This window comes from Maylandia zebra, linkage group LG11 (assembly GCF_041146795.1).
Source record: "Maylandia zebra isolate NMK-2024a linkage group LG11, Mzebra_GT3a, whole genome shotgun sequence".
Classification (NCBI taxonomy): Eukaryota; Metazoa; Chordata; class Actinopteri; order Cichliformes; family Cichlidae; genus Maylandia; species Maylandia zebra.
The window spans coordinates 1,435,565-1,444,098 of record NC_135177.1 but is presented as its reverse complement, the minus strand read 5'-3'; the positions used below and the strand labels follow the sequence as shown (position 1 = coordinate 1,444,098).

The window sequence follows — 8,534 nt, the reverse complement described above, 5'->3', positions numbered from 1 at the left end:
TATTCTGTAACATCCATCCATCCATCCATCTTCATCCGCTTTATCCGAGGCCGGGTCGCGGGGGCAGCAGCCTAAGCAAAGAGGCCCAGACCTCCCTCTCCCCGGCCACCTCCTCCAGCTTATCCGGGGGAATACCAAGGCGTTCCCAGGCCAGCCGAGAGATATAATCTCTCCAGCATGTCCTGGGTCTGCCCCGGGCCTCCTCCCGGTGGGACATGTCTGGAACACCTCACCCAGGAGGCAAAAATCAGAGATGAGATTCTGAGGCCACCAAAGCGAAAGCCCTCCGCCACTTGGCTGTGCCTAGAAATCCTGTCCATAAAAATTATGAACAGAACCGGAGACAAAGGGCAGCCCTGGTGGAGCCCATCACCCACCGGGAACGAGTCCGACTTATTGCCGGCAATGCGAACCAAGCTCTTGCAACGGTTGTATAGGGATCGAATGGCCCGTAGCAATGGGCCAGACACCCCATACTCCCACAACACCTCCCACAGGACACCCCGAGGGACACGGTCGAATGCCTTCTCCAAGTCCACAAAACACATGTAGACTGGTTGGGCAAACTCCCATGCACCCTCAAGTATCCTGGAGAGGATAAAGAGCTGGTCCAGTGTTCCGCGACCAGGACGAAAATCGCATTGTTCCTCCTGTATCCGAGGTTCGACTAGCGGACGAACTCTCCTTTCCAGCACCCTGGCATAGACTTTCCCAGGGAGGCTGAGGAGTGTGATCCCCCTGTAGTTGGAACACACCCTCCGGTCCCCCTTCTTAAAGATGGGGACCACCACCCCGGTCTGCCAGTCCACAGGTACTGCCCCTGATCTCCACGCAACATTGTAGAGGCGTGCTATACGTCAACCAGGACAGCCCTACAACATCCAGAGCCTTCAGGAACTCGGGGCGGACCTCATCAACACCAGGGGCTCTGCCACCAAGGAGTTGTTTAACTGCCTCAGTGACCTCGCCCCCGGAAATTGGCGGGTCATTCCCCTCATCCCCAGACTCTGCTTCCTCCTCGGAAGACGTGTCAGTGGGATTAAGGAGGTCCTCGAAGTATTCCTTCCACCGCCTGACAATTTTCTCAGTCGACATCAGCAGCGCTCCGCCAGCACTATACACAGTGCAGGTAGAGCACCGCTTTCCCCTCCTGAGACGCCTGTAACACAGGTTAGTAAATATGGATTAAAATGAATGTACACTGCACACCTTACACCAAGCCTCTTCAAATGGCGGCCCGCGGGCCACATGTGGCCCAGAAGCAACCTCCGAGTGGCCCTGCCCGTGGTCCTAGCAGAAACACAGAGAAAACGAAAAGAAAAAAAATAATAGAAATTCCTACAGCATAGTGTGGACTATGAATGCAACATTCCACCCACAATGCACCGTGTTGTAAACATATCAAGCTATCATCATAATGTTTGATGTGACAACAGCATGTCTTTCTCAAAACACACCCGTAAAATTGACAATGAAAACCGTCGGTTTAACCCTGCCTGGACTGACAAGTACTTATTCATTTTACCGCAAAATCCAAATGCCAAACCAATGTGTTTAATTTGTAGTGAATGTGTTGCGGTACTTAAAGATTACAATTTACAAAGACACCACAATGACAAACACCAGACTTTCTGCAAAAACTTTCCAGAGGGATCTCAGGAGAGAGCTGCAAAAGTACGGAGTTTAATTGCATCTTACAACCGGAGTTGTACTACCATGGTGAGGTCATGTACAGCTCAAGAGAGAGCTGCAGCAGCTTCCCTTCGTGTTTGCTGGATCTTGGCGAAGAAGAAAAGACCTTTTACAGATTCTGAAACCGTGAAAGAGTGCATGCTTGCTGTGGTGGATGAGGTGATAAACAACGAAAAAATTAAAGTGAATGTGACATCTGCTATTGAAAACGTGCCCGTCAGACAGTTCAAATATTCGTAGGATTGAAGTTCTGGCTTCGGACGTGTTTGAAATGCTGTTAGATGACCTGAAGAAAACTGATGTAATGTCTATAGCAGTAGATGAGTCCACAGACAGAACTGTTAATGCACAGTTGTGCATATATGTCCGTTTTTTTTGATGGCAAATGCTTCAGAGAGGAACTGCTCGGCTTACTGCCACTAGAGGGACACACAACTGACGAAATAATGTTTGAGAAGATTTCAGCTTTTTTCGAGGATAATGGTCTGGATATGAAGCGTGTCTGTTTGCTAGTTACCGATGGGGCTCCATCCATGGCAGGAAAAGTGAGGGGTTTGGCAGCGCGGTGGTTGGCTGTTGCACCTCAGATGAGAACCTTACACTGCATTGTTCATCAGACTGTGTTGTGTGCAAAACTAAGCGCGGAGCTCAAAACGACAATGGACACCGTGATGGCTACAATTAATTTTATTCGCTCAACATCAAGCCTCCAGCACCGCTTATTCCGCATGCTGCTCTCAGAAATGTCTGCTGAGCACCATGACCTTCTATTGCACAATGATGTCAGGTGGCTGTCCAAAGGCAGGGCACTGGAGCGTTTCTGTGATCTCAAAGAGGAGATCACAGCTTTCCTCTGCAACAGCAGAGAAAAAAAAAGCAGAAACATACTTGAATCGCATAATGGACAACAGCTTCATGGCCAGTGTCTGCTTTCTGACTGACATATTCAAACACATGAATGACCTCAATGTGGGACTACAAGGCAGAGGCAAAACTGTCATTGAACTTGTGGAACAGATGCGTGCATTCCAAGTCAAGTTGAACCTTTTCGAAACTGACTTGAGCACAGGCCGGTTGCTGCATTTTCCAACACTCCGCAAATGCATCTCATCACCAAGACAAGTCACGGATGTGATGACTGATTTCATTGCGAGGTTGAAAGAGAACTTTTCTGGTCAACTAGATGAACTTGCTTTACCCACAGAGGTGATGAGTTTTGCCAGAGACCCATTTAGTGTTTCAACAGAAGGCGACTTGTCCATCAGAGCAAAGGAAGTGGTCCCTTCCACTGACGAGGGGAAGTTCATACTGGAACTTGTTGACATGCAGTCATCCTTAGCCATGGCACAGGATCTTCGCACTAACGGACCTGCAAAGTTTTGGACTGATGTCAATACACACCAGTTCCCTAACGTTAAGAAAGTAGCAGTCGTCATCCTCAGTATGTTTGGGTCAACGTACACATGTGAATCAAGCTTTTCACACATGAACTCAATAAAAAGCAGCTCTCGTTGTTCACTGACTGACAACACTCTTCACCATTGCCTTCAGATTGCACTGACATCTTATGAGCCAACAGTTGCCGCAAAGAAAAATGTCACTTCTCGCATTAATAATGTCAGGGTAACTATAGCCCACATATCAACATAATGTGGAATGTCTAACAAGCCATGCCTAATTACAGGGGTTGATATAAAACAAAACTGTATCACCTCAGTGTGCAGCAATAAATGTTGTATTCTTATGTGTTACTGCTATGGGTTTATGCACTGATAGCTTTGATAGGATTGACTGTTCTATTTTAATTGTGTTAAATGCACTTTAAGATGTGTCTGGGTTACATATATATTGAAAGGGAACTTTCAAAATGTTTTTTTTTTTAATTTCATGTGAAGAAGTAGTAGTGGAGAAGGATGGAGTTTTTGATGTGCATTTGTGAGATGTCACCAGATTTAAAAGGGACAAAATGAATAAACATTACTTGTTTTTCAATACATTTGTGTTGGTTTTAAATTTATCACGATAGGCTGCTAAAAAATATCTGGTCCAGATAAATTCCTTGTCTTGAAAATCTGGCCCAACTAACCTTTTAGTTGAATAGCCATGCCTTACACTGAGTTGCAGGCTGTGTTCCCCTAGCTTATTGCCCACGTTTCACTGGATTACGCACCATTCAGACCTCACTGTGACGAGTGAGGGTTCTCTGCGGTAGGCTCGCTTAGCATAGGGAGTCTAGCCTTAGGACCCTTACTGGATACAGACGCCCCCAGGATATATATATACATATATATATATATATATATATATATCGTTAGCTTCATAGCATAAGTCCCTAAGTCATTGACTTAGTCAAATGACTTAGGCACTTATGCTATGAAGCTAACGATATATATATATATATATATATATATATATATAGATATATATATATATATATATATATATATTAGGGGTGCAACGATACACAAAATTCACGGTTCGGTTCGGTTCGATACTTTGGTGTCACGGTTCGATATTTTTTCGATACAAAAAAATGTTCATGCATTTTTAATTTGTTTATTAAAATTATAAATATATATTTTAACTCAAAAGTACAGTTTTTAAATTTAACCCTAACCCTTGTGCGTGTTTTTTATTTTGACAGCGAATGCGCACCTGCGGACCACTTATGTGCAGCCCTGGTTATTTAGCTCATCATATTGCAGCCACAGAAATTCTTTTGTCCATGAAACCATAAAGCTGCACTTTCTTTTTGCCTTATAGTCTGATTTGTCATAACTTCTCCGTTTTGTGGTAAGCTTTTCTTTGGCTGTCACTTCTTCACCCTGACCTGTCTTATTTGGCTCAGCAGAACTGAAATGCTTTTACACACTCACTCACATAAGCTCAGCGATTCTCTGCGCGATCAACCTCTCACATGTTTAAGCTTGCTGCGGGAGATTTCACTTGTCATGTTTGCATAGTAAGCTAACAATTAATAAGACGATGTCAGAGGAATTGGTGCACAAATTATCATCACTCACAGATCAGTGCTGTCGCTCTCTATACACAGTTCGCACGATTGCAAAGTGAAAGCAAAAAAACAAGCGCAAATTCAAACGCGATTTCAATATGTCACATATTGACAGTGGCTCACCGATGCCAATGACATAATTACCCAGCTACATTTCCGAAAGAATGCAGAAGCATTGACATATATTTTTCCTACAATAGCCCGACGGGCAGGGAAGAGATAGATTTTGGTAGCCCGACTGAAAAAATCGCTAGCTCCGGGACGTCGGGCTAGCGATATTGCAAGCCCTGTATCTGATTGAGGAATCACTCATCTTTGGAAAAGAGAGTTTATTACAGAGAAATGTCTCTTTCCAAAATAAAAGCTATACTATCCACTTCTTCTGGGCTATATTCTCAGCAGCATAAGGAGAATCATGTGCTAACAGCTGTCTAAATGACTCGGCTAAACTTAGTAGCATGCTTGCTTTTTTTTGTCTGCTTCCACTTGTCTTTGCACTACGATGATGTCGGCGTAAATGTGCAGTCATATTCGTCGTGTTCCCGCTAGTGCTTTCAGGTTAATCTCGTTGAAATGACCTTAACGCCACAACACGGCAAATCTCCGTTAACGAGCTACCGCCGATCACTCCGTGCATGGGGCTAGACGGCCAACACGTTAACGAGCTAACTGCGCTAACACACTAGTTCACACCAATGTAATTGAGCATTGCATGGCACATTCAACATACTGTTTTACTTTAGTCCATGACTCGCTTACCTTCAGGGTCATACGTCACATGAAAACCAAAATAATTCCAAACGCCAGATCTGAATGACGTTCAATTTGCCTGTTGCAAGGAGAGCTTAACTTCTGTCTCGCTAGCTTGCCCTGCGCTCTTCCTTCTGACTATGCTGTCTGTGTTGAGCGCTCAGTGGATCTGCGCTCGACAGTGCAGCCTAGGCGGAGTAGTCGAACACAGATTCACTGAGCGCTCAACACAGACAGCATCGTCAGAAGGAAAGTTGATAAAATAAATTACAAATGTTGTATTGTTCGATACATATGCGTACCGAACCGAAAGCACTGTATCGAACGGTTCAATATCGATACGAATATCGTTGCACGCCTAATATATATATATATATATATATATATATATATGTATATATATATATATATATATATATATATACATACATACATATATATCAATCAATCAATCAATCAATCAATCAATCAATCAATCAAAGCTTTATTCGCCACATGCAGGTTGCCCTGCAGTGAAATGGGACCCCCCGACCTTACACACACAACAGAGACATGGGGATACAAGTAGGAGATCGGTAGCGTTACAGAAAAACACTGAAATGTACACTACAGTGGGAAAGTACAAGAGGAAAAAAAGAGACCTCTACTCATGCTGTGCTTCCATGGTAGGACAGCATGAGAACAGGAAACAAAAAAACTCCTCTGCACAAAAAGCACATAATGTCCACAGCACAACATTGTAAAAGACATGACAAGCCACAGGATTGGGTGGGGGGTGAGGAGTAATCCAACACAGCAGCCGCCCTGCACAGCTCTACCATTCCAGAGTTTTTGTTCGGCTCCGGCCTTGAGCCCACAGCTGGCGCCAAAGGGGTAAAGGGGTAGCCGCATTATAATGGTGATTTTTCTTTTACAAACAACTCATGAGAATTTCAAGCTGTTTTTAACACTCCGACACCGACACTGGTCTCTCAATCTCCCGTTGGATAGCTGCGAGTTTCTCCATGATGTTATTTACCTTCAATTCCGTGGTCTTTTCAGTCTTTTGCTCACAGAGCCGGTTCCGCTTTCTTAATTCTCCGATCAGCATTTTGTATTTGGTTCAGTTTGGCTCTCTTCCCTGAGACATGTGCCCTTGTTTGATTGCTTCTTGATAATCCTCTGATAAAGTGTTTGTTGATCAAGAGCTGTTGACTCTGTAATCTTTAAATCCACAGCTAATTAGAGTACAATCTAAGCAGATAATCTAATCTGTTCTCCACAGACATCTAGTGACATACAGCAGGGAAAAGAAAAAAGACCAACTAAAACTAAAAGTTAGGAAGGAATGTCTGTGAATTTGTGAATGCATTTTGTGGTTAAATATTTAGAGAGAAGCTACTTTTTCTTGGCGTTTTGTGAAAGAATAAATCTAAAATTCGTTGTTCATATCCCCCCTCATGTGATGTACTTGATGTGTTTCTCCACTGAGTTTGTGTGATCACTTAATTGTGAAACATCCGATTTTCACCCAGGTGTCATCTACATACCTGAATCAGTGTTCCAGGTAAAATCACAGACTTCTCTGATCCTCTTCCTCTGATGGCCACCCCTCCCCACGTTGTTAGCATTCAACTGGGTCTATGAACAAAACAGTTTTTTCACAGTGTTCGTAACACCAGTGATGATCAAGATCATGTTTAACAGTGCGCTGGAAAAAAAACAAACCTTTATTGCTTTTCATCAACAGTGTTGGACATGTCAATGATTTAATGATGTGTTCTCCCTCTAAGCAGGCCTGTGAGTTGGAAAGAAAAACGCTGTTGAAATACCAGAGGACAGTCACAAGGTGAGCCTCTCCAAATTACTATAGGTTTCAGACAAAGTCCCCTACCTGGGACATGTGATCAGATTAGATAGTAACGCACTCCCTCCAAAAAAGAATTGCAGCAATCCAATCCATTCCAAAGTCACAAAGAAATTTTCTAGGTATAATGTCATTTTGCTGCCAGTGGACACCCAGGTATGCTGTGCGAGAGGCTGCACTATCAGCAGTGATACATGGGAGGGGAGTGACTGCACACTGACAAACGATAGTGGACTGATGACACAAACAAAGCGTTGACTGACTACAGAGTGTGCCAACTGTAGGATTACCATTCAAGCAGACAGTGGATGAATAGGGTGGATGCATGTTTTGTTGCAGCACTGAGGAATGACAAAGACCAGCAGGCCTTCCTCTAACTGCAAGCAGTTGCACCAGCTGAAAAGGCAGTTATAGCATCACATGACCTTGTTGGCCATTCAGCGTACATAACAGGAGAGGCACGAGTGATAAACCATATCATCCTGAACATTTGTTTTCCTCATTATGCTAAATTGAAACCTGGGAAATACCATTTGTCAAAGGAGGGATGGTTTACAAATGGATTCCAAATTTGCTCTCAAAAATTATTTGCAACTAACAAACTAGCTTTTTGATCATCTACAAATAGATCTTAGCTTTGAAACAGTAGGATAAAGTCACCCTTCCACCACTGGCCCTTTGAGAAACCTTACACCCTTACAAACCAGGAAACTAGTCAGAGATGTCCAAAGAAAAAGCTGGAAGCAGAAACAGTGGCAGGAGACATTCCAGGCTTTATTGACAATCCAGACAGAGGTTAAAGTCAAAGGTTGTACTTCATGGCAGCCATTGCAAGAGCATTCGAGGACCACGGCCATATTCCAAAGGATTCAATTTCAAATCACAAGCAGCAATGGTGGTGGTGCTATTTGTGTGTCACTAACTACACTTTTGATATGTTTTTATAACAAAGAATGTAGTGGTGGAATCTTCAAAACTCAAAGCAAATTTGCAAAAGTAAAGTGAATAAATATTAAACAACAGATTATTTAGCAGGCTAGGAAATCAGCCCTAAGAATCTAAGAACGGTATCTCCTTTTACAAATATTTTTGTCATTTTTACCCCAAAATTAATGGTTAAAACAAGTACAACACCTATGAACGTCAAGAAATAAAGACCCGGCCTGGTGCCTTGTGGTGCGCTTTGCCTTTGTCCCCGTTTGCTACGAGTTCAGGAGGGGATCTGCTAACGGA

General features: G+C 43.4%; 1 long non-coding RNA gene across 1 annotated transcript; it reads right to left on the bottom strand.

Moving 5' to 3' along the window:
* Positions 1-687: 687 nt before the first annotated feature.
* LOC143421016 (uncharacterized) lies at positions 688-7,461 on the bottom strand. The gene is made up of 4 exons (XR_013100730.1): positions 7,329-7,461; positions 7,163-7,232; positions 6,985-7,075; positions 688-1,290 (listed from the first exon to the last, which is right to left on the bottom strand). It is a non-coding gene; the product is annotated as an uncharacterized LOC143421016 (long non-coding RNA).
* Positions 7,462-8,534: the final 1,073 nt, after the last annotated feature.